This window comes from Larimichthys crocea, chromosome XXI, assembly GCF_000972845.2.
Source record: "Larimichthys crocea isolate SSNF chromosome XXI, L_crocea_2.0, whole genome shotgun sequence".
NCBI classification, from domain to species: Eukaryota; Metazoa; Chordata; class Actinopteri; family Sciaenidae; genus Larimichthys; species Larimichthys crocea.
The window spans coordinates 3,110,270-3,135,779 of NC_040031.1; the positions used below are offsets into that span (position 1 = coordinate 3,110,270).

Here is a 25,510-nt window from a genome sequence, read left to right on the forward strand (position 1 = left end):
CTGTATGCTTTCATCATCATTCCGAAAGAAAGCTATATATAAATAGATAGGAAGAGGAGGGAGATAGGAAGCGAGCAAGAGAAAGTAAGAGGAGAAGAGGGGAAGGGGAACTCTGCACAAAGGAGAAGCCTGGATTAAGTCATGAGTGGCAAGCGACATAGGTTGGATTTTTAACGAGTGAGATCACATCCTCTTCCCTAAACAGAGGAGGAACTCATCCTTGGGTGGACAGGACAGCCAAGCTGAGCCCCGCCACTGTCTGTCTGTCTGTGTGTGTGTCTGTGTGTATACGTGTGTGTGCGTGTGTGTGTGTGTGTGTGTGTGTGCGCAACAAACGGGACATCCATTACCGAGCGGAGACAGTGGCATGCAGCCCTGGCCCCGCACGCAGGAGGCTCCACACATGTCAGCAAGCTGCACATGGAGGAACACACAACCAGGGTGCGTGTGTTTAGGTGACCCATGTGGGAAGTAGTCTCAGTATGTGTGTGTGCTGTGTGTACTGTGTATGTCTTACATTATAATATTTTGCCAATAAGCATGTGAATGCATGCATAATACATAATACTCATGTGTTGTATGAAGATTGCGCATGTCTGTGGATGAGATCACCAACATAATCCATGGAGGGGGATAAAATCTTTACATGTACTCCTGTAGACTCCTGTAGTGATCTATGCACATAGTTTAATCATCTTATCTTGTATTATCTATTTATACTAAACGTTTGAATTATTCAACATACAAGAGAGATTGTGGACTTTAACTGTAACTATTTTGCTTTCATTCAAGTAAAAGCACTCGAATGTTTGTATATAGATAGACAAATCTCCAAAGACAATGCAGACCGTCGCCACAAATTCAACCAATTTCAATTGAGAAGGAAACCACTTGCCGCTTCAGTGCACCTGTAGGGCAGCAGCCAATCAGTGTCCTCAAATTAAAGATGCTGAAATGATTGCTCTGAATTTACTGAATGGCCTTTTCACCCCTAAATAGCTTTTTATTAGCTAAAATATTAGCGTAGTGAAGACTAAATAGCAAACCAGTATAAAAGAAGAAAAAACTCTGTTATCCATTTTATATCTTCTTCCATTGAATGTGTGTAATTGCATGTGATTGTATTTTGGGTTCAGAGCGCAACCAAAACACAGGTGACCCACACTCAGTACTGTGTCTAAATGCATCATGAGTGATACTAAAGAAACATTATACAAAATCCTTTCACACCATCCTCCAGGAGACCTCTTCATCACACATACTCACACTGGACCAGGACCAATCAATGATGCTGGGAGTCTGTACAGCTGGGAGAAACACAGGCTGTACCATGACCTTCCAAAAATTTGGTCTCATTCATAGATCAATCATTCATGGACTAACCTTCCCAACTTGACTTTGTGTTACAGTAAGGGTGCTGAGAGGAAGTCAGTGCTGAAAGGGTCACAGTCAGCAGTGGTTCTGATTCTACTGGAGATTTGGGAATTTGAAAACTGCAGACATTTGAAAATATCACCACATAGCATAGTTAAAAGTCTTTCCAGGAAAAAAGGAGCTCAGTGTTCACAGGTCTCAGTGTCTATAAATCTTATTTCTTGAGGGAATTATATCACAAGATCAGCCTGACTTATTTTTTAGAGTTATGTGATGAATGTGGCTTTACTTTTGTTATTGAAAAAGACACAAATGTGGAGGCACCGGAACACACCAGGAATGCAGGTCGAATCTTGATCCCTATCACACATGTACCTATCCATTTCAAGACTGTGAATCATGCTTATTGCTTAAAAGAAGGAACACACACATGCAGCCCCCATACTTCTGCCATCCCTACTTCTCTCCCACTTTAATTCTGATGTAAAGAGATACAATATATGAAGCCAAACCAGGTTTCTCTTCCTCCCACACTCTTTCCTTCCCTCCTTTCCTCCCTCCCTTCTTCACTCCACTTCCCATCCCCGACCAGACATGACCCTGTGTGTAGACTGCAGGGTGGAGTAGTAAAAGTCTGGGCTTGGTGAGCTGAATGGAGATGGTGCACAGATGGAGATGTTCTCCCCTTACAGCCTCAACGCTGTAAAAAGAAATTAAAAAGATAGAGGAAGAGAGAGGAAGAGCTAAAGGAGGAGCTTTTTTTTTTAAACCAAAAGAGAAATAAAAACATTTGCAGCTTGTTATGGGAATTTTCCTCCCTCGTGGAAATATTTCCTTCATGTCTTTAGCCGAGTAGCCTGTTATTCATCCCTCCACCACTCTCTCTCTCTCTCTCTCTCTCTCTCTCCGTGTGTCTCTCTCTCTCCACCCCGATTCTACCCTCCCTCTGCCCCCCATCACCCCTCTCCAGACTGGGCTTTCACTTTGGGGGGCCCTCAGCTTCCCTCTCGGCTGACCAGGGAGCTTTCAAGGTACCCTGATGGATGCTAATGCCGGACTCTTTCAGATCGTTTTACAGCCGGAGCCTTTGATCTGCCAGCAGGCCTCTCTCCACGGGCTGCCTGTCCTGAGAAAATGTAAATCCCCGCCTTACAGACACCTGTAAAAAAAATACAGCAGAAAGGGGGACAGAAAAAGAAGTTACTCTAAAGAAAAAGGGGAAGAAAAGATACAGTATTGTGACATTTGGAAAAAGGGGGCATAGTTTAGATTGCGGCAGAGCGACAAAGAATGAGATGGAAATTGTGCGGAAATAAGAGCGAGTGGCAAAAAAAAAGGGGACAGGACTGCAGAGAAAGGAGTGGAGAAACTGAGACATGGCAACCAACAAAGACGGAAAAGAGGAATGGGTACCACAAAACAGAGAGACAGAAGGGACATGGATGGAGGCAAAAGAAAGAAAGGCTACAACGGCAAAAAAAAAAGAAAAGGAAAGTTCATCTAAAGACCCAGCATGGCAGACAGGAGAAGAATGGGTGGGAGAGAAAAAGCAAGATGGAAATAGTGGACTAAAAGTTGGTAAATCCAGAGACAGATGGACAATTTGACTTGGTAAGAAAGAGAAAGAAAGACAGAAAGCCAGCCCAGACAGACATATGAGGCCTGCTGTGCAGCTCAAGGGTAGATGTGTCTGTATGGTTGAAAATTTAGGAAGGAAGAAGTGAAAAAGCATGGTGAAGGGGGACTCAGTCAGTAGCGTCGGTGACAGCAGTGAAAGAGGCCTCCCTCACCAGCGGCAGCAGCAGTGCTCTGAATAGCGGGGCTGCTGCTAGACAGCTGGGTGCAGCTGATCAGTGGACAGACTCTATGGAAGAGCGCTTGTCTTCCTGCAGCCAGCTGCTGTGTCCAGAGGCCAGCAGTGACAGCACAAGGCTCAGAATTGATTACCAGAGCTGGCAGTTCAATGGGGTGGATGGAGTGCAGTGAGGTTGACTTCTCTGAAGTAGTGTGCACTGTACAGCAGCAGAGCACAGCTGGCACTCACTGTATCCTCTTCTGAGAAAAAAAAAAAACAGAGGAGGGGAAGAGAAGAAAGATTGCTATTATTGTTTGCTCCCTCCTTTCTTTCATTCGACCTTTCTTTCCTCTCTTTCTTCTGCTCTTTTAGCCACTTGCTATCATTTCTCTTCTCTTCTTCCCCCAGAGAATGGCGGAGGAAATGGCTGTCTTGCAGAGGGAGATAAACTGCATTGAGAAGAAGCGCTCTGAAACTGCAAAAACCTCTATGAGACTTGCTGTACAGACAGCTTGCAGGTACAGAGCTGTACTCTATGACATGAGGTTGCTTTGTATAGCTGGGGCTCTTCCTGTGTGAGGTGCAGGCCCTGCGTCTGCAAACTCTATGCTCTGTATTTGAGACTGACGTATAAAAGAACTCTTGTGAGGCAAATCCGGCTCTCCCCTTAATTCACTTTATTGATTTTATTGCTTTATTGGATTCAGGAGGAGGAGAAAGAGTGGAAAAAAAAATCATGTATGTTTCTGGAAATAAAAATTTCCGCGGGGCACATCAAAGCCTCCTTGCAGACCTGAGGTCAAATACAAATCTACTGGCATTGTTGTAACTTTGCCTCTTCTGTGATCACCACTTATGTTTCCCTTTTGTTTGCTCATACTCCTTCATACTCTCACCCACACACCCGCTGCTATCCGTCTCCCACCACCTTCCTGTTGTCCTATCAAAACAGGAATGATGTCATTCTCCTTGTAGCTCCGGATGAGAAGAAAACCGAGGCCCAAAGTCTACAGTAGCAACAGCATCCTCCTGTCGGCATGTCTGTTCCTTGTCAGTCTGTCTGTCTGTGTGTGTGTCTGATCGGGGCACATCCGGCCATCCTGACTCCCCTGCGACTCCCCCAGGCCTCTGGTCAGGAGGAAGGAAGGAAGGAAGGAAGGCCCTGCGGTCACACAGGAGGGAGGGTTTGGAGAAAGGGACGGAGGAAGTGTGAAAGGGTGTCTTAGCTGGAGCTGATCCACTCCATTGGAGCCTCTCACTATAGATGGGTTGTTTGGACAGGGACAAGGCCAAGCACAAATGTGTGTGTGTGTGTGTGTATCTATGGCTGCGTACCAAGATCATCATAGAGAGGGAGAGAGCTGTATTCTGTTGTATTTATTGATGGTTCCATTGAAAATATTCAGCATATAATCCTTGCTGGCCTGCAAGTTAGTTGGGGACATTAGATGTGTGTGTGACTCAGTGCTTCTGTGAGTTCACTGTTCATCAGAGAGTGACAGCCTACCTCAGTGGAAATTCAACTGAGTCATCGTGTTCAGTGACTATGCTGAACATGGAGGGTTAGCACCTCTCTCTTCACAGCAGACATACATAAGTGCACACGCACACACACACATAGACACACAAACACTTTCATGCATTTTTTCGTGCGAAAAAAAAAGAAGTTGCACGGTAGCTCATCTATGCAATGTGAAAACGACCTCGAGCGTCACCCTGGAAGTTCTGAGTAGTGTCATTTTCGAGGCCGCATACGATAAGTGTTAATCTTGTCTACGCTGACGTAATTTCTGCTAAAGGAAAAACAAAGTGTAAAAGGAGGAAGACGTTGAACGCTTGAGGAGTCCTAGTGATTGCCAGCGATGGATCTCTTTTTGCTTTTGGCTTTTGGCTTTGTCGCTGGAGAACAGGGAGGAATTAAGTGCATTGGAGAATGAGTTGGAAAAAGACATTTCCTGGTGTGAGCAGAGGGGCGGCTGGGAGAAACACTGCCAGGCACAGAGGCAGTGAGACACAGCCACTGTCCACCACTTAGCTTCCCCACTGCTGCGAGTATTGTGTCTGCTAATTCTGACTGGTGTTACTGGTCTGATCCCTGGAAGTAAAAGGAAGGTATGAGCTGGATGCCAATGAGTAATCGAGGAATGGCTGGCAGCTACATCTGTAGAAAGCTGCTGAAGAGCCCTCAAGCAAAACTGACAAACTCGTCTGTGGCTCAGCTTGTGCCTTGACTTTTCTATGAATTTGTTGGCAGAAGCAAATGAGATAAAACATATCACTGTGTAAATTAAAAATGAATCCGCATTTTAAAGATGTCAGTGGGTAGGCTCCAAGCGACGGAAGCCTGGCGTCTAGTACTGATCACTTAAGGCTGCGTAAATAGAGCACCAAACAAAACAATATTATGTGCTTTCAAGCCAGAAAGAAAATTTATTACACCTTGTGTGTGTGTGCAGTGCATCAGAGAGAAAGAGAAAAACAGAGACAGCGAAACAACATTCTTTCCCTATGTTTAAAAAAGCTGCCCCAGTATTGTCTGCCACTTACAGTTAAAACATAAATCAACACATCACTTCCTGTATTGTGTCATTATTGTTTTGTTTGATTTACAATTTCTCTCCTTTTTTTATGTGTACTCAGCTGATAAGACTTACAGTCGGGGCTTGAAAAGGCACACCCTTGCCTGCTCTTGTTCAGCTACTAAAAATAAGCGGTGAAGTAATGCGAAAAACACTGCTCTATTTACATTCTGGTAAGTTACAGCCTCTACACTGCCTGCCTGCCTGCCTGCCTGCAGTTGAATCTGGGCTAAATGACTGAGGGGAAATTTCACTGTCTATTTTTTTTCTTGCCGAGAGATGGAGAAAATGGTGAGAAAGTGGAGATATAGAGAAAGAGGGAGAACTGAATAAGAAGAGAGAAAAGAGATAAGTAAAGTCGCCTTTAGGGGATAATATTTAATATAAGATAATAGTCAATAGAAAGAAGAAACCAAATGATGGACATAAAAGGTAAGAAAGAAAAAAAGAGAGATGCCAAGATGAGCAGAGGAGACAGACGGCTGTCATCACCATCAGACATGTGAGCATGTTTGTGTGCGTATATACTGTGACATCTCATTCCTCCGTAATAGCCACAGGGAGGTGGGGGGCAGAGATAACAGACACTGCAGGGCGGATGGCGGATACAAATCTCTTTGGCTGAATTTATGAATGATTGGGATCAGAGGGGCACGTGGACGGATGTGTGTGCTCAGACTTTGCCTGCCATCACGCATCCCCACTGACGACACTGTTGTCCTCAAACAGAGGGAGCGAGACGGAGACAGGCCAAGTGATGATACCAAATGCCAAGAGGATCCACAATCGCCCTCACTGTACTCAGCTGGCATGTCTTATGACGTAGATTCTTGAAAGAGGACGCACATTTGTCGTATGATATAGGTTTTTACCCCCCTTTTACAGATATCACAAGAATGCAGCATTGACCGAGAAAAGCACTACAGCAAAACAACGCAGGGGGTTGTGGTACAGATAAAAGATCCAACTTATTAAATGGCAAGAGCTTACATGGTGGCTTTGACTGCAGTCTGCTCAGACTGTATTGTTTTCAAAAGTTATTCATTTACAGCTGTAAAAGCAAAATGTGGATTGTGCACTTGCAAGTATTTGATTGGACTTGATTGGTTGTATCGCACTGGCTGGAGCAAATCACATAGTGTGTGGAATCAAAGAGTGTAATGAGAGTTGAGAGAGTTTCTTCAAGAATATAGGTCCTGTCAGTCATGTATGAGTAGACAAAAAAGTGACTTCATGGATAGGGATGTCATGATGCCTTAATCTACTGACAATCTAGATAATAATGACTGACTGACAGAAAAATGGTTATAAAGTCATCTCATTTGTTCCCGCCTTATTTATCTGTGACAAGATATATTCTATTAAAACATTGTGCACAGCAAGATATACTGTATAAATACAAAATGGCACTCTTAAACATTAAGTCCCAGACCAAAAAAACTTTCCTGGTCAATGACCTCTCTATCACAGAGCACCGCCTTAACTGTATATTTCTATCTGAAACTTGGGTGGGTTCAGATGCACCTGCTGTTCTCACTGAAACACCCTGTTGAACTATGCAGACTAGTCTCCTTTGATAGTTTTAATTCCTTTGAATATCTTGCTTCTGTTCCTAGTTCGAACCTCGGCTGGGGCCTTTCTGTGTTGAGTTTGCATGTTCTCCCCATGTCTGTGTGGGTTCTTTCTGGGGACTCCGGCTTCCTCCTACGGTCAAAAGACATGCACTTAACAGTTTAATTGGTAACTCTAAATTGTCCGCAGGTGTGAATGTGAGTGTGAATTATTGTTTTTTGCTATGCTGCGATAAGCTGGTGATTTGTCAAGGCTGTACACTGCCTCACGCCCAAAGTCAGCTGGGATAGGCTCGTGACCCTGATGAGGATAAGTGGCTACAGATAATGGATGAATAGATGGATGCATCTCGCTTCTGTTTTTAAATACCATTCACCTTTTCCAACAATTCCTGTGTATAGAGCACCAACTTTTTGACAGCACTGACAGAATAAAATTTTTATACAAACTACAATATAAATTCATATCGTTGGTGATTTTAACCTGCATATAGATAAAGAGGCAACTGATTTTTAATAACCCACAATCGTGGCCATATGCTAGACCTGGTTATTAGCACCGAAAGTAGCAGAAAGTTTTATCACACATATGAATACATTTCCCCCACAAACTTCTGTCTATAGACTTCTGCAGACTATTTAATAAACAGATTTTATTCTAGATTACCCACAACAACTGACCTTGTTGCAGCGCTAACCTAAAAAGTGCAGCTCCAAAATGTAAAACCCCATGGTTAAATGAAAATGTCAACAAATGTAAGATTTAAGAAGTAAGATTTTAGAGATTTATTTATTCAAAATCAATAATATTTTTTCAGTCAGGTTTTAGAGAACACCACAGCACAGAGACTGCACTGATCGAGGTAATAAATGATATTAGAAATAACACTGATTCCAACAAGCTTTCTCTTCTGGTTCTCCTTGATCTCAGTGCAACCTTTGATAGTGTTGATCATAACATACTATTAAATGGACTTGAAACCTGTGCTGGCCTCTCAGGGGTAGCTTTAAAATGGTTCAGGTCATATCTGACCATGCGGAACTTCTTTGTGTCCCTTTGATGTCTAAAAAACAAATGGCATAAACTGTGGAGTCCCACAAGGTTCCATTCTGGGTCCTATTGTCTTCCGCATTTATATCTTCTTATATCCATCTATCATTTTACGGCATACGTTTACTGAGATCCTCAGCAGCTGGATCTGGGGGACTGCACCACTATAGACATTTTTAAAAAAAAGAACGAAAGAAAAAAAAAGACATGTCTTCTCAGCCTGGCTTTTATTTAAGGTGCCTCACCATTCACTGTTGAGCTTTTAGGTCATGATAATCCTTTCTTTCACTTTTATCCCTTGTGTTTATTCACCTTATAGGTTTTATTTTACTTTTAAACATTATATTGGTTTTATTGTTGTTTTAGTTTAATTTTAGTTCTATTACTGGCTTTTATTTCTGATTTTATTTCTAATTTTTTATTTTATTTTATTTTTATTTCTGTTTTTAGAAACAGATAAGTTGGTATAAATATTGATAAACATAGATAAAATCTGATTAAAAAACAGAATTTCTTTCCTTGGGTTCATTTGACAACATTTGTTGATTTGCTCTTTAGAATAGGACCTTGAATACTGTCAACTGCATAGCCTGGTGTCTTTTCTAGAAAAAAAAAACATTTTTTTGATGCATTTGGAACATAATATCCAGAGAAAATCCCCCGAATGCCTGTTTTTGGCTTCAAAGGTTCTAATCTAAATCTCTTGAAGAAAGACAATGTGTAACCACAGAGCAGCAAAACAGGAGACCATTTCCATGCAGCATGAATATCTCCAACAATCTCCTTTTAAGCTGGAAACAATTTAGAAGGTTTTGGGTGAGTAAAAAAACACACGTAACAAAGCCTTGATTAAGCCACTTAGGGATTGATGGAGGGCAAAATGGTCCTATATGGATAACTAGATTTGGTTCTGTGCACATGAAGTGGCCAATCTTTATTTCATTCCACCGATTACACTTCACTTAACTTTACTTCTCTGACATTTTAAATCAATCCAGAGTGACAGTAGGCATAGTAGCTACAGTGGAGCTGAACAACGGCCAACCTGCTGATGACGAAACAGAACACAGACTTCATCACGTATTTGACCACCGGTCACCTTCCCCTCACCTCTCAAACCTCTGATGAGGAAAAAGAAGTAAAAGGAGCTTGTTTGCATCTTATCTGCAGGAAATAACATTAGCCAAAATTGTACTCTTGGGTTGGAGCATGAAAGGGATGGCATGGCTGTGGCCATCATTAGCCCCGTCCCCCGACGTGTGGCCTGCCTCTGATCCAGAGCCAGGGCTGGGCAGGAAGGCAGAAGGTGGGCAGGAGAGGGTCGGCAGCCCTGGGTGGGCTCCACCACTTGGGCCTCGCTAATGGGCCGGCAGCCATCAGCCTGGTATGTCGGTATGCAGGCCGCCACTGCTCGTGCCGACGTCAGGGGATTTTAAATCGGCTGGAGCAGACGATTGTGAAACAAGAGTGGCCACCCTGCCCACCTCACAACACTCACTGCCACTATCACTGACCATCCACCTCTCATCTTCCCAGTGAAGTGAAGCCAACAGAGCATAAAGTGCAGTGAGTTAGTTCTGCTTGGTCTGGCCTAATCTTGGTGCTTTTTGTGTCCATGTTTCCATGTTTCCTCCTTCTCAGACGGAGCAAAACAGCCTTTTCTCAGCTCACTCACATCCCACAATGCCCTGCACTGCTACCAATGAGAACTCAGCCTTTTCCCAGCAGTTTCCACAACGACAGCTATTTTTCCCATGCTCTCCTTTCAGAGAACCTATTTGGGGCATTGAGGCTATCAAACCAGCTGAGAATGAAAAAATAACTCTTTGAGAATCAAGAAAAAAAAACAACAATCAATTGAATGGGCACAAATCACTTCTCAATTTAACAACTCTATTGTTTCTAATTGCACTCACGTCTTTGTATCAAACTCTGTTTTTTTTAAACAACTTTCTCCCAACACAGCTCTCCTTTTTCTGTAACAATATAATAAAGTGTTACATGACGTTTCCTGTGCTTTCGGAAACAATGAGCTAATAGAAAAGCTTAGCGCCTGTATTTACAGCTCCTTTTGTGACTAGTGTGTTAGGGTGAATGACTCGTCTGGCCCTAAGGCAAACATACAACCTGCCATTCAGGATAACGGCCGTGTCAATGAGAGAGACATATCACCTTTACTCTGAGTATTTTACGACACAAGGATCCAATAGTAACCCAGCTCTGGGGCAGTGGGCAGCATCACAGCCCCAACAGAAAAAAGGTGTCAAAGACGCAGTGTCAAGTGTCTACTGATGGGACACTCAAGTGTCTCCATTGTACTGTAAAAAGGTTGTGATGTACAGTGAAGCACAGGGAGCTGAACAAAAACAGGAAAGCAAGGAAATGTATATTCTATAAGAGCTCTTTGATACTATAACAAGAGGTTCTCACAACGAGACGAAAAGACTGTGACACCACAAGGCAGCATACTAGCCGGCTTATCAGAGGACTACTATTAATACCAGTGAGACGTTGTCCCCCTGTCCCCTGAGGGAGAAAGATGGAGGAAGTCATCGATTCTTCCCACCATAATCTCTGGGAAGGACAGACCTTGCCTTTTCCCTTTTGGGTGACGAGGGTTATTATTCTAAAATTTTGAAAGGGCCCACACAAGGGCTATTTCTGTGCATCAGTGATGGCGAGGCATTAGAGAGTCCAACTCTGATCCACTGTAGCACTAACAAACAGTCGTTGTTGCAGCCTCCCCTTCCCAGGATTGTTTCTTGATCTCTGTGGGTCATTTTAATCTTTGTAAGCACTGTCAATCTATCTAAACACAATTTTTGATACTGCCCTTGCAAGAAAAATAATGCAGACGTACGATTACCTGACAAGGACTTCTAGTAGCAAAGTGAGTTATAAAATTGTCTTCCAGAAGCAAAGGCTGAAGTAACATGATGATGTTACAACATTTTTAAACTGCAAAATCTCTTCGGGAGAAGAGTGGGTGGATGTGAATTTGGCAGAGGAGACCACTGATCGCATATCTTCTCCTGTTAACAGCATTGGCTCCTTTAAATCCCTAAACTTAACAAGGAAGTTGTTTTCAACCTGAACTACAATCTTTCCATGGGATTAGACCAAGAGTCAGTGATGAAATCTATACTCGAGTAAAAGAACAATTACTCTAAAAATGACTCAGTATGTTGTATGTATGACTAAGTACAAATGAAGATTGCAATTGGAGTAATCTACTGAAGTGAAAGTAAAAAAGTACCTGGTTAATAAATTATTCAAAATGCAAGTTACTAATGTTACTAACTAACTAACTGCCGTCTTTTTTGATTTTGGTATAAAAAGTGTTAACTTCTGTCTAAAGACACCACTTTAAAGTGTTACTACTACAAGATAAGTTCATGTCATTGTCATACCGTTACACATGAAAACTGAAAGTAGCTAATGTTCGCTAACTTCATTTTCACCTACAGTGCATACAACTTACTTGCAGAGGTTAGAAGACAAGTTTTTAAAAGGGGAGATCTTAACAAGTACCTTATCATGTAACTGCCGTCTTTTTTGATTTTGGTATAAAAACCAAATGTGGCACTAGAAGCTGCCTCTTTTTCTTAGTTTTGTTCCATTATCATCCTATTCCTTGTTTTTCTTCCAGACAGCTGTTATCTGCAGTAGAGCCGCAGATCCTCACACGATCTCCTTATGGAGATTGACTCACTTCTGCAGCCTGTCTCAAGCGGCCACTCGAGAAATTGCAGTTGTTAGCACTTCCGCATTGGCTTCATTTCCCAGCATTGGAGGTTGCTGCTTGGTATAAACCCATGCATCTTAGTGTTCACAGACTGCCATAGTTCTGCCTTAATATTGACAGCTTTTTAAATTAGCTGATGTTTTTATGAATGTTGTCTGTGTGTTGCCAGTTTGTCTTCCATCTGCTTCATCTGCTTTTGCATTGCTATTTTATTTTGAGATCATTTGACTTTTTTTTTGGAGGATGTCTTGAATTTATTTGAGCTCCCTACTAAACAGTCAAAACTCGAGTCACTGAATCAATCTCCATGATAATTCAATTTTACACTATGATATTGTATTTGGTACATTTTGACTTGTTTGGGTGAATGTTACGGCTGTTTACAGTGCAATCCAGTCTGTGAAATGTTTGCTTGTCAAGACAGAGAACACACATCAGGACAGAAAAATGGGACTAGATGCCAGTGCAGCTGTCAGAGCAGGTCCTGATGGCAGAGACACAGCAGCGGAGGACAAACTGCACAGTGGTTGTGACAGGATGAGGATGTGAGGAAGACAGACAGCACGTGTGTGTCTCTCTGTGTGTATCGGTGTGTGTGTGCATAAGTATCAATGCATGTGTGCTTTGTGTAGTAACACTCTTCCTCTGGCAGACCCAACCACTACTGTAGGCCTGCCTGCATGTGTGTGTGTGTGTGTGTGTGTGTGGGTGTAGATCTGGAGCAGTTAGAACAGCAGTAAAGCAGATGTTTCCTCTCTTTGGCTCTAGAACATGAACATGAAGAAAAACAAGGGCACAACCCAGAAGACAGGATCTAATTGATCATAAATATAGTAACTAATTCAAAACTAATGATGTAATTTAAAGGAAAATTTAAATTTAGACTAGTTGAGTAGTCTAAAAGTAAGAAAACGCAGTCTCGGTTTGCTGAGTGTGGCTGAACATTAGCAGTGCTAGGAGCCTGCTCTTCTTGCAGGTTAACATCCACACACCTGTGCTAAATGTGGTGTGTGGTTATATGCAAGTTTATTCTGACACAGCAACATACAACCTTATTTTCATTTTCTAAATCAAAATACTGCCAAACCGCGTTGGTTACAAACATCATCTTTGTCCCACTTTCCAGCTCGCGCTATTACACCCAGGCAGTTATGTGGAGAGGCCGATGCCTGCCACCTGCCGGCAATCCAACATCTTGGACAGTTAACCAGTGTTGAACGTGAATGGAATATCAGTAATTAGTTAAACCGATTGGTGACGACAAGTGAGAGTAGCAATGGTTTGATTGACTAGCTGTCATGTCTGGAACCATCATGTTATCTGTTATCCTCCTGTCTTGTCTTTCAGGTCTCCGTCTGCCCCGGTGTGTCATCCTTGCTCCCTGATTACCTGCCTCCCTCATGTGTTTCACCTGGGGCCTGATGATTTCCCCTCCCCTATTCCCTCTTTAGTAAAACCTTTTCGAACCACCACCTTGTCTCAGAGTCTGCATTGTGAATAAATCTGGGAGCCCTCCTGATACTAGCAACACATCACGTGAAAACTGCAAACAAAATATAAGGAACCTTACTGAGGATTTAATTGAATTTAGACAGATACTGAATATCTTAAAGGTCATCTGAGTTTAAATAACCGATTTAATTCAGTAAGGATCATGATATTCTAACTGGCACTTGAATAATCATTGGAGTGAAGTAATCTGTGTGTAGAATCCACAATTGATTTGCCACTGACAATAAGTCAACACAGCGTTGGAGCATGAATATGGGTTTGTGAAGTCCAATGAGCTCCACCTCTGTCCTAATAGTCCCAGTTTTGGTCAGCTGTGAGGAGCAGAGCAGCTGCACAGTGCTAATCCTAACAGGCAAACGTTGTGAACACAAGTGTTCTGCTGCTGCTGCTGCTGAATAGCCAACCACATGTCAAAAGTGTCGAGTCACCCTAAGAGCAGCCACTTGACCCAGGAATGCTGGACTACACTGTATGCTTTTTTTCCCCATCCCTCGCAGACTGCGGTCAGTTAGTATTGAGAAAGTGTATGGCAAGGTACAGTGTGAAAGGAGTGATGACAATCACATCCTTTTCCAATTACTGATCACTTATGTCCGATGAAACACAACCAAGACTGCATGTGCCAACATCTGTAGAGAAATACAACTCAATGGGGAATAATGCCAAACAATTCAAAGTGTATGCAAAGCATTTCATAATTATAGTAGTATCAACAACGTTGGAGCTAATAAAAGACATGTGCTAACATGACAGTACCCACTGTTTAAACATTTAATGTGCTGAAGATTCATAAATATATTGTCTTTTCTTTCCATATATGAAAATAGTGGGGTTGTGTTATGTTTGATCGGATAGCAATACTATTAAACATCTAAAGTCTCTCTTTATGAATCTCCTATTGTCCTTTTCACTTTCTGATTGTTGTGCTTTCGCTTCCTCATGCGCCATGGTTGCGTTGTGATGTTGGTGTTTTTTCGACTCGGATTTGTCGCAATCTCTGCCTCTCTGATTGCCTCTCGCACTGTCTGACTACCACTGTGTCTTGAGTTGGTGCAGAAGAGAACAGCAGCACTTGTTTCATGAAGGCATCTCTTCCATGACAGATGTTAATAACACGTATTCTCTTTGAGGCAGTAAAATGAAATGAGTAATACCATTAGTCATTTGTCATGTTTACTTGCATTTTTATGCATTTCAGTGTTATACCTTACATCTGTACAGTGTTTTATTCAGACTGCCTTTTATCGTCAAGTCAAAATCAAGGGTTCCAAAGGAGGGGGTTACTCATATAATCAGGGTCTTCTCTTTTTCTGTCCGAGAACACATGCAGTCACATGAACCTCACCTCTGACAAACATGCACTTAACACCATGTGAGAACACACTATTGTAAATTTTCACAGCAAATGAAAAGTTGATTAGCAATTTAAAAAGCAAATCAGTCATTGTGTGCAAAATGAGAGAAGCACAGAAACCACCTAAAGCTAACATTTACAGGAATCCATGCTTGTGGGGTTTCAATAGCAGAGAAAGACACAGTAGTGGTATCAGATCACTGTGATACTGAAAATGACAACAAGGTCAATAATAGATACTCTGCTGACCTTTACCTCATTGAAAACTACCTCTATTACCTATTATCAGGGATTTACACATCTGCAGGCAGCCTCAAAATAGCTGTATGTTAATGGAGCACACCACCAGCTATGAACTGGACAAACCAGACTGTGAAACAAATGTCAGCACAACTGTAGGCAGACTAATCCCAGCTACAGTAAGTCTCGTTTCTAAAGTAAGATCACTTAGGGTGTAATGAGCAAATATTTCCACTACTCCCTCATAAAGTTTTTTTTCATTTTTTTTTTCAGAAACAACCATGACAGAAAAAGAAGGCAGAAGAAAGCTTTTCAGGCTCCTGCGCAAGACAGACAAGCCAGCAAGACTGGTTTCAATCAAAACAAAACTACAAGCTTAGCAGTGGTATGATCTATTGTTAACAGAGGTGGTGGCATCTGGGGATAGCAGGGGTACTCACTAAGACAATCTATACTGTCTTCTGGAAGCATTTCTAAAACATCTAATTGATTCTTTCCTCTGTAATGTATCACGTGTGTCTCTGTTGCAGAGCTGTATTATGTTTCAGGATATGCAACACACATGTTCTTAAAATACACACACACACAGCCAAAGGCTATCTTACATATCTTGTGTCTTGTGTTCATACATGACGTGAGTCGTGAGTCATTCAGACTGTGATCATTCAGGCTAGTTTGGCTAAAGATCCAGTGGGTTGAAACACAGAAATAAGGCACACAGACAAAGTAGTCGCTCAAATGAATCAGCAGCTCAGATGAGCTCAGCTAAAAAGTAATTCATCTTACCTGAGATCAGCTCCTGAGACTAGACCTGGGCACGATGGGATCCCATTCCTAAAAGACATAATGAATATTGAAGTATAAAGACAGTCAGGGTAATGAGAATGAATGATTTTTAGGTAATAACATTTCAAAGATCACACACTGAAGCTTAGCTGGTGATAGGCTGTGGCTTAGTTCATTGATCAGCAAGTTGTCAAAAGGTTTTAAAAAATGACGATAACAAATTGGAAATTCCTATAACTAAGTCATTCTGACGTTCTGATTATTGTGATAAGAAATATTTCATGTGTCATACTTTCCAGTATTCTGTCAAATAGTATAATTTAAAGGGATTTCCAGCAAATTGTTTTTCAAATTCACCTGAAACAAAATATTGGTCTGAGAACAGAAAGGATGACTACATTACTCTGCAAATTGTTTTCTCTCCGCTCATATTCACTTGAAGCCTTATCACTCATCACAATGACTTAGGTGAGAAAAGCGGATTATTCCACAAAAGTCTCCTTCCTATCAGGTGTAATCTCCTGCTTTCCGACCCGAAGAGATCATCTTGTGTGAGTGATGCAGCGAAGCCTAAGGGCCTTTAACCACGGCAGGTCAGAGAGCTAGCTTCACTTCCGAAAGGTAATGCCCCACCTCTCTCCTCTGAGTTCCTGCGGAGCTTCATTTAACAGTAAGACAAGGTTCAGTACACCAAGAGGGAACACAAAGAGTGGGAGAGGAGTGAAAGAGTGATGAAGCAGAAGAGGCAAAGAAGTTGTACCATTAAAGCCAGTGAAATGTGAAGTTGTCAAAACACATACAAACAGAAGTGGGAATACAAAGCAACTGAAGGGCAGAAAGGTATGAATTAGATCCCTCAATCTTCAGAAGTCAGGAAATGGGATAAGATGAATGACGAGCAAGACTTCCAGGACATAAGATCCTGCATTGTCGGAGATGGCTTTTTAAACGTCTTCCATTATCCAGCCTTTTCTTTGAAACCTGAGCTCCTGGCAGAGCACATTAGTTATCCACTTCCTGATAAACAAATGTAAGACAACTACACCAGGAAATCTAATTCAGTAGAACCCAACTTGACTATTTGCTTTGGGCTGTAACTCTCTCCAAACCAGTCCGATGGCATCTAATAATATTTATTACAGTTGATGGATGACAAATCATGTGGCTCTCACGTAGGAGCTGCAACTTCCCCTTTCTCTTTGAAACCCTGTCATCATTTTTTGTTGTATTTCCCTCGCTCTCTCTCTGCCTTCCTCTAGCTCTGTGCATGAGTGTGCTGACAGTGTACTACCAGCTTCAAGGTCTGCGTCGTGTCCTGAAATGACAGCAGCTGCTGGGACAGGCCACACTGAGAGTAGCCGAATGCTTCAGTGGAAGGGGAATCTCCCACTCTGAACAATGCTACACTCATTAGTGCTTCAAACAGCCTTTACTGGGCATCCTCAGTTCAGAAGCAGAAGATAAACAGCTGCATTTTTATCAGGGTATTAGAATGTTTCTCTGTTGTGTGTGTGTGCATCTGTTTGTGTGTGTGTACATGTGTTACGCAACGTTAACAGTTCATCCAGGTGGGTGACAACAAAGAGACGAGGGTGCAGGTAGAATCCCAAACCCATTCTGGCTCCCTAATCTCTCCATTCTGACACACACTTTGATTTGTGAGTCAGTCCAAAGCCTGAGTAAACAGCCCGTCCCATTGCCACCCAAGTAAAGACTGCAAGTAACTTTCAGTCAACTCTTTGGTCTCCCCAGCGTTTGTTCAAGGAGGTTCACCTATCTTTTCAACCCCAGGTTAACTGGAAAAAAATCAGACTTCAGTGTCCTCCTCATTCACCTTTGTGAAGAGTTTTATTTGAGGCCTGTTAGGAATTCACCTTCTCTGTTTGTCCCTCGCTAGCGTGACCAGACAGATGTTCCTTTACAGAGATCAGGACACACACGCTGCCTTATAAATGCATGAAAACACACAAAGCTGACAGAGATATTTCAAACTTCAAAGATAGAAGCAAGATAAAGAAGAAATAATAGATAACCAAGAAGAAAAGAGAATGAGAGAAAGGACACGGAGAGGAAGAGCTGCAGGCCCTTCGTAGGACAAAGCCATGGATTCCTGTCTTGTTTTTGCAGGTTTGTATCATTTGTTCTAAGAGAGAAAAAGAGACTGTCTGTTCTTTTTTTTTCTGGCTTCACACTTACACGATGCTTCTGATAAATCATCAAGTTCTATGTGGGCAGCTAAAAAAAAAAATTCTTACATCTGTCCCAACCCATCTTGACACAACCCCACCCAAAACCAGTGAACCTTGTAGTAAAAATTGTGGCTACAAGGCAAATATTGATATTCAGCTGGTATGTGCCCAATGAACGGAAACCTGACAGTGTTTAGATACACTAAATAAACATGAATTAATACAAACTACAACAATAACAAACAATAGAGAAAAAATCACAGAGACAAATGTGACAAAGCAGACAATGAGAAAAACATTAGGAGCAAGTTGGTGTACAAGCTCAGTGAGGGCATTTTAGTTGTTTGCATGCATTAAAAGGGAAACATTATTTATGATTTGTGTACTGTATGTCCAACCACTTATTCCGACCTCCACACTCCTACTACTTCTATTTTAAATAATCCAGTGGACTACCTTGGCCGTCTAACAGCTCATGTTTCATTTGCACCACAACAATTTCTCTGCATCAAGTGTATTTTCTTCTACATGCATAATTACAGTGATCACGATGCGTTTTAGTTATTTGCATGAATGAGGGTATGAGGAAAATAAAGATATGTCGACAAACATAACAAGCCCCAAAATAATATGAAAACTACCAAGAGTTTGACCAGTACTTTAACGACCATTACTACTACTACTAATAATAATAATGGATGATGACTAATGCACTAATGATGAGATGGAATAGGGATAAAGTATAAGGGAATGAGCTGCTGGTAGATGTGGTCAAAATACAAGTAAACGTTTAGTTAAATTCATTAGTAAAATTCTCCAATTGATTTCACATCATCAACCAGGTCAGAATAGACACTGTTCATGTGAGAATCAACAAGAACCAAGACACATAATCACATAAAAATAAGTTTTTGGGGACAGGTCTTGAGTCTGCAGGTGGAACAAAAAGACAACCAGCTTAAAATTGTCTGACATTGTATTGATATACTTATAATAAAGGTTGATAGGAAATAGCTACATTTATGATTTCTGCATACAAACATGAATAGCAGGTGAGCTGTATGTAGAGGCCTGATGGTAGAGAGAACAACCTCACATGATCTACCCACTCTGACTGGAAGGGAGCCGAAGGATACAGAAGGTAGACATACAGTGACAAAGTGATGAAGTTAAAGAACATGGAGTTCACAGTGATAACAGTAATAAATCAGATCTGCTGTGACCCCACACAGTGTCCTGCAGTTTTGGTTCATCCCACCCCAATCCCTCACACACCCCACTTAAGACCAGAAACCTGTCATGACAGCTCCACCTGCTAACCTTTGTGACCCGTCTACCCCTACCTCTTGTAGTGGGACACCACTGGAAAGAGGAAGTGACACGGCCACTGAGGGGAAAGGTCGACTCAGACGATTCATTTCAAATGCGAAGGAACAAGATGGATGGTGGCGGCTTCAGTGGAAGCAGCATGTTTTTACTAGTCAAAGAATCTCAAATAGCTCTTTTCAACATGTACAACAAATTTGTCTTGTTGCTATGGTTCAGTCACTCCCTGAGGCTGGGGTTGATACCCAAGATAGGGGCAACAATTGTCTTATACCTGTCTTGATGTTTTGAATCTTCTGACTTGGACTTTTTCTTAGCTTTGGCTACTGGTCTACCTTCTGCAGTCTCAACTGAGACAACTTTATTTTTTTTTTCTAATCCTATTTCTCTAGTCCGCCCTCAGCTGTCATAATTTTGGCAACAGGCACTAATGGGAGTAAACAAAACAGTAGAGGATGCCAAGCCAAAGACGGTTACCCAGAGAAAACATGAAAGTCTCGTTCTTCCATTGTTTTGTTATTCTTTTTATATCATGTCTTTTATAGGGAACAGTCTTTTGGACATGCCATTATATGTATATACAGCTCAATACACATTTAGTGCATACTAAAATATAAAGGGTGAATCTTCACTTAAATGCTTAATAATAAACTTTTCTAATTAGGAGGTGCTATAAATCTACACACTGGATGAAGAACTAGATACTAAGGCACAGAATTGATAAATTTGTGTTCAATAATAAACAGCCTTAAAAAGCAAGAACATATTAATTCTGTTCCTCTGTCACTGAGGCTGGAGTCTGTGATTACATTGCTAATGGCACCAAAGCTAGATCAAAATCATGTTGTTGTTGGCTCTTAACTTCATCACTTAGGGTGACTGTGTTACGATATCCTAATTTTTATGATATAACTCTAGATGTTCTAACATTGGCCCTCATAAAGACTAACGTTACATTACAATGATAAAATGCCAGTGATGCCAGCTGCTCATGAAGAATTGCATTTTGCATCACAACACTTTAGTGAGGTAGTAAAGTCTCAATGACTCTCTTTCGAATACTTGAAATAAGATTTTTCAAACTGAACACTGAACACATAACGTAAGTCACTGAACACCTTACTCTCTTAAAAATGGGCTTTGTTTTCAGTACAACCTGGAATAGTCTAATACAATCAGAAGCATTAAAAGGAAAAATGATTTATGAGTTGTGCTGTCATAACCCCCAAAACCTTACTGCTTTTGGCTTTTAAATTTTGGTTTATGGTTATGTTTATTCACTAAAGTTTGGGACTTAGTTTTGGGGGAAAAAAACATTTTGGTTGTGATTAAATTGTGGAAAAGCTAGCATTGACAACAAGTATGCACATGAATGCAACAACCTAATGTCAAATGAATGATGTGAAGCAGCATAACACTGCAACTGTATGTATGTTATGTACATATGTATGTCGCATAAGACAGTGAGGTGAATTCTGTTTTTGTGTAACCCAGAATTAGTCAAATGACCTCGCTATGACCTCTGTGGCATCGCTCACTGTATTTTGCTTTTCAGAATTTAAGAAAGATTGTCACCTGGTTGAAGTGTTTAACATAAAATATCTGCTAAATGACCTGCCTGAGGAATGCTTCAAAGCTAGGCTACATTTTCTCTCACCACTCTCAAAATATCATTAATGCCCAAAAGCAAAACCACCCCCCCTCTCTCTTTCTTACACACTGAATAACCAGAAGCTGAGTCTGGGGGCCACATTCTTGCCCTCTCCACACTCAACTGCCAACACAGCACGTGGCTTTGTGCTGGCTTCGCCGATGGCTCCTTTTAGGAGTTCTTAATGGGTCACATGTACAATACACTTTATGTTACCGAGCAGTGAACCTCCACTGAGGGGATCAGTGGTGTCACCAGGGTTCAGGTGAAGAAGAGGGAGACAGAGAGAAGGACAGAAAGAGACACATGGGTTGACGACATATTGGGCTGGAGGTCGGATGTGCAGGGCTACTGAACACACTCCTAGTCAGCCTCTATGTCTTGAGGTCTGCCTGTCTCTGGCTTGCAGTCAGACTGCTCATGGACACTTAAAGGAAATGATGGAGAATGTGCTGGAGAAGATTTTAAGAGGTCAAAATGAAATGAAATGAAAGAGGCATTGTGGACCGTGAAGTACACACACAGATATACATACTGTACATACATAAAAGCATATACCCCTACATACAAACACAAATCATTACATCCACTCTTACAAGTACACACATACATGCGTATAGGCACACATATACACATGTAGCCACACACACAGGCATGCACACACATGGATATGTCCAACAGTGGTGAACAGCTGCATGGGTCGGTCTGGAGTGAGACCAGCCACCTCTTGGCCACAAAGGGCTGTTTGTGCCCCCAGCTCGCTAGGAACATAAAACACAAGAGATAAGACCAGACACTGTTTGCCAGGACCAGAGGACCTCCCTAAACAGGAACTGCAAGTGCAAGTGTTTGAAACACACACACACACACACACACACACACACACACACACACAAACACAAATATGCACACACATAGGGATGCAGGAAAGCAAACACATGCGTGTGAATTACACATTCAAATATGCATTGTATGTGTATGTGTCATTGTTAAATGACATGCAAAGAAAAATTTGTTGATTTTCTTAAAGCCCACCTCCGCTGAGCTACTTGCCCCACATTCCCAAGCTCATCTGACCACTTAAAAGCTCAAGAGAAAGTCGATCTGCCCTGAATAGTACTTAAAGTGAGGTTTCCCTCTGCAACAGGTGAATTGAGGCTCTATCTGTAGGTAGGAGCCGCTACCCTGCTTTACTCGTGGAGCCGGTTTAAAATATTTTGGACTGCTGATAAAGTTGTTGATGACTCAGGGGGATTAACAGTTTCATTTCTTAAGAAGTGTTACGTTATCGCCATAAATATTTTGCATTGCAACTAAACAATGACTGAACCACAGTTCTTCAGCTTAGTTCACTCTATCTGTAACTTAATCCACTGCACAAAGACATTGTTTAAAAGAAATTTAAAGTTGGACTGTGTCACTTTTAAAAGAGGGCACAACACATTCTTCCACCTACAAATAAAACATTTTAATTCATAAGAAATATTATGAATTCAAATTCATTTATCTCTATAACCTTACTAGGTCTGGTATAGCTACCAGTAGCTTTTGGTGGCTAATATAATCTTTTATTAGCAAACTTTAGATAACACTTGTTCTGTAAGTGATATTACTCAATATATAGTAATAGTATAGTATAGTTTTTTTTATTATTAATATATATGATAAGAATCATATAATTATGATAATAACAAAAACAATAATAAATATTATTATGAGGAGGACATTAAAAAAATATTGTAAGTGAATACATAGAAACACGTATGCAACTTCCTGTCAAGTCAGAGTTGACCACAACGATGCCATTTTGTGAAACAGAAACATATATCGGATCAGATTTTGAAGTGTATTATATGAAGTACATTTGGCAGGTAACAGGCCTAGCCTTACGTCTTCATGCTGTCATATAATGATAATACAAATAAATAAATAAATAAATAAATAATAATAATAATAATAATAATAATATACATTTTGATGACATTCCCACACAGATTTCCTTTAAGTTTAAGTAGCTAGTAGAGGTGACACTTTAGAGGTCTGAGATCTTCTGTGAAAAGAGTTAGATCTATTGTGTTGTGAATGGTGGCTAATGTGAGGCCAAAGAAACCTGCTCAATGAACAATGAAGCTGTGCTCCATTCTATTCTATGTGGCTCTATTTCTGCTGAGTCATGATTTGTGCAGTCACCACTTGCAGGCCCACACAGACACAGGGCCACACACACCATGACACAGTAGAGTCTGTGTAGCTTGGATCAAGGTCCACTCGCAAAGGGGAGGAGGGAAAAACCCCAAAACGTGACTGATGTCTTTGTCCTTATCGCTACTCTTCTTCTTCTTCTCTCTCTCTCTCTCTCTCTCTCTCTCTCTCTCTCTCTCTCTCTCCCTCCATTTCTCTGTCTCTCTTTCTCTGTCACCTCCCCATCTCTGTCCATCTGTCACTATCACCACTCCCACCTATTGCTCACATATCTGTCTGTGGTCTGCCTCACTGCTCTCCTTGTTTTATGCAAAGCAAGCTTGTTTCACATGAAATTGCATAAAATAAAGTATCAATTCATAATCTCATGGGAGTTCCCTCTAAGTGCATGAACAAACTTGATGACCTTTTGGTGTTTTAAATATTTGTGTCCGTTGCATCAACAGGGTGTGCGTCTTTGCAAAGCCAGATGTGTGAGGAACATATCGATGGGGAGATACGGAGGCCAGGCACATGAATGTAGCTGCATCACCCAGCAGTTTATTTTCATAATTTCCACTCCATTCATCAGCTGTCCATACTGACCAGTGGGCCATGCAGCTGTAGCTCATTCATAACCACCACCGACCACCACACACACACACACACACACACACACACACACACACACACACACACACGTTCCCTAGGCTTAAATCTGCACTATGCAAAACAGAAAAGTCAAATGTGCACGTCCGTCAAAAACAACAGCAACAAAACAAAACAAAAAAAAACTGTCAAACACAACTAAATGTTAGCTTGTATGGTTTAGAATGAGACTTGGGGGATTTTACAGAAGTGCAGTATGTATACAGAAGGTGGAAGCTTAAACATCTGTGTACGCAAATAAGAGTGAGAAGGCACTTTGGTGTCTGAAACACCTGGGCTTGGTCCCTTTTGGGAGCACACTCAGTGTTTAATCCACACAATCAGTCTCATAAAAGGACCTCACTGATATAAAGGCAGGGTAATATAGATGGACACACATAACTACTTTATTATGTACTGTGAAATACAACAAGGCAAGTATCCCAAAATATAGGTTATTTTAAAATCTTTGGTTCTTTTAAGGTTAGAAGATTTCAGATGTTATGAGTTGTGACAAAAGTTTATTTTACAACCAAGCCTGGATTCTGAATGATTCAGCTGTGGGACATGCAGAATATTCAAAAGAGACATCCATCCATATAGGGTTATTTGCACACCAGTGAAAATCTATTGCATTGAGTGAGACCAAGAATGTCACAATGATGAATGGTCCAGGGGTTTGTTCATACTGTAGCTCTACTTTCAAATTCCACTCATTCATGATCGTGAAGGGAAGTTTGGCCGAAGCTGACTTAAAAAGGGGAGGCTCAGAGAGAGACACCAAATGGCCACAATCAGCTGATACAACAAGGCAACATAAACATACATAACAGCAACAGTATTAATGTAAAGATACGCAGTGTTTTGTTTTCAGATAGCTTTTCCCCTCACCACCAGCCAAGGGGAAAATTCACAAAGATTGGCTGCTGATAGCACCATGAATTACGTATCACTGGCAACCCCTATCTGCTCCATAATAATAATATTAGCTAATATAGCTAGCAAGCTAATACAATTTTGCAGCCGAGTGCAATTCAACTGTGTTTTGCATCTGTTAAACGTCCATCTGCAGTTTTTCTGTCGTGGTCTCAGTAATATTCGTTATAAAGCTGTAGGATATGACATGACATGTTTGAGTCACTCTCATGAATGCAGTTCCATGAACAATACTTATATCTTTAAATGTTTGATGATTTGAAAAATAACTTCTATTTCTTATTCCAGCTATGCTGCTTATCTATAACTCACTTGTGTTTTGACAAACTGGTTGTTATTTGGGGTGCTTTGTATGTGCACTCTCTGTCCTCATCGAATGGAGAGCTGTTTTGCATAACCATCATCTCCATTTCTCACAGCAGTAGGTTTTATGTTGTTTTACAGTTTTATTCTCTCATGGTGAAAATCAGATATTGTACTGCTCACATATGATGTACAGTAATGTGCTTCGTCTGGCTACAGTCACTACTGCCACGATCACTGGATGCAGTTCAGCTACTACCAACTTTCTG

General features: G+C 41.3%; 1 long non-coding RNA gene across 2 annotated transcripts in view; it reads right to left on the bottom strand.

The window, feature by feature from the left end:
• Window positions 1-1,240: 1,240 nt before the first annotated feature.
• Window positions 1,241-25,510, bottom strand: part of LOC109142943 (uncharacterized) — a 104,260-nt gene continuing 79,990 nt past the window's right edge. Inside the window, exons 3-5 of one of the 2 annotated variants that reach the window (XR_002043096.2) lie at window positions 16,008-16,055; window positions 3,322-3,429; window positions 1,241-2,533 (exon numbers count right to left, since the gene is read on the bottom strand). This is a non-coding gene — a long non-coding RNA (uncharacterized LOC109142943). Of the gene's footprint in view, window positions 2,534-3,321; window positions 3,430-3,543; window positions 4,332-16,007; window positions 16,056-25,510 lie in introns of those variants that run through there. The other variant, XR_003461330.1, reaches the window with a different exon arrangement.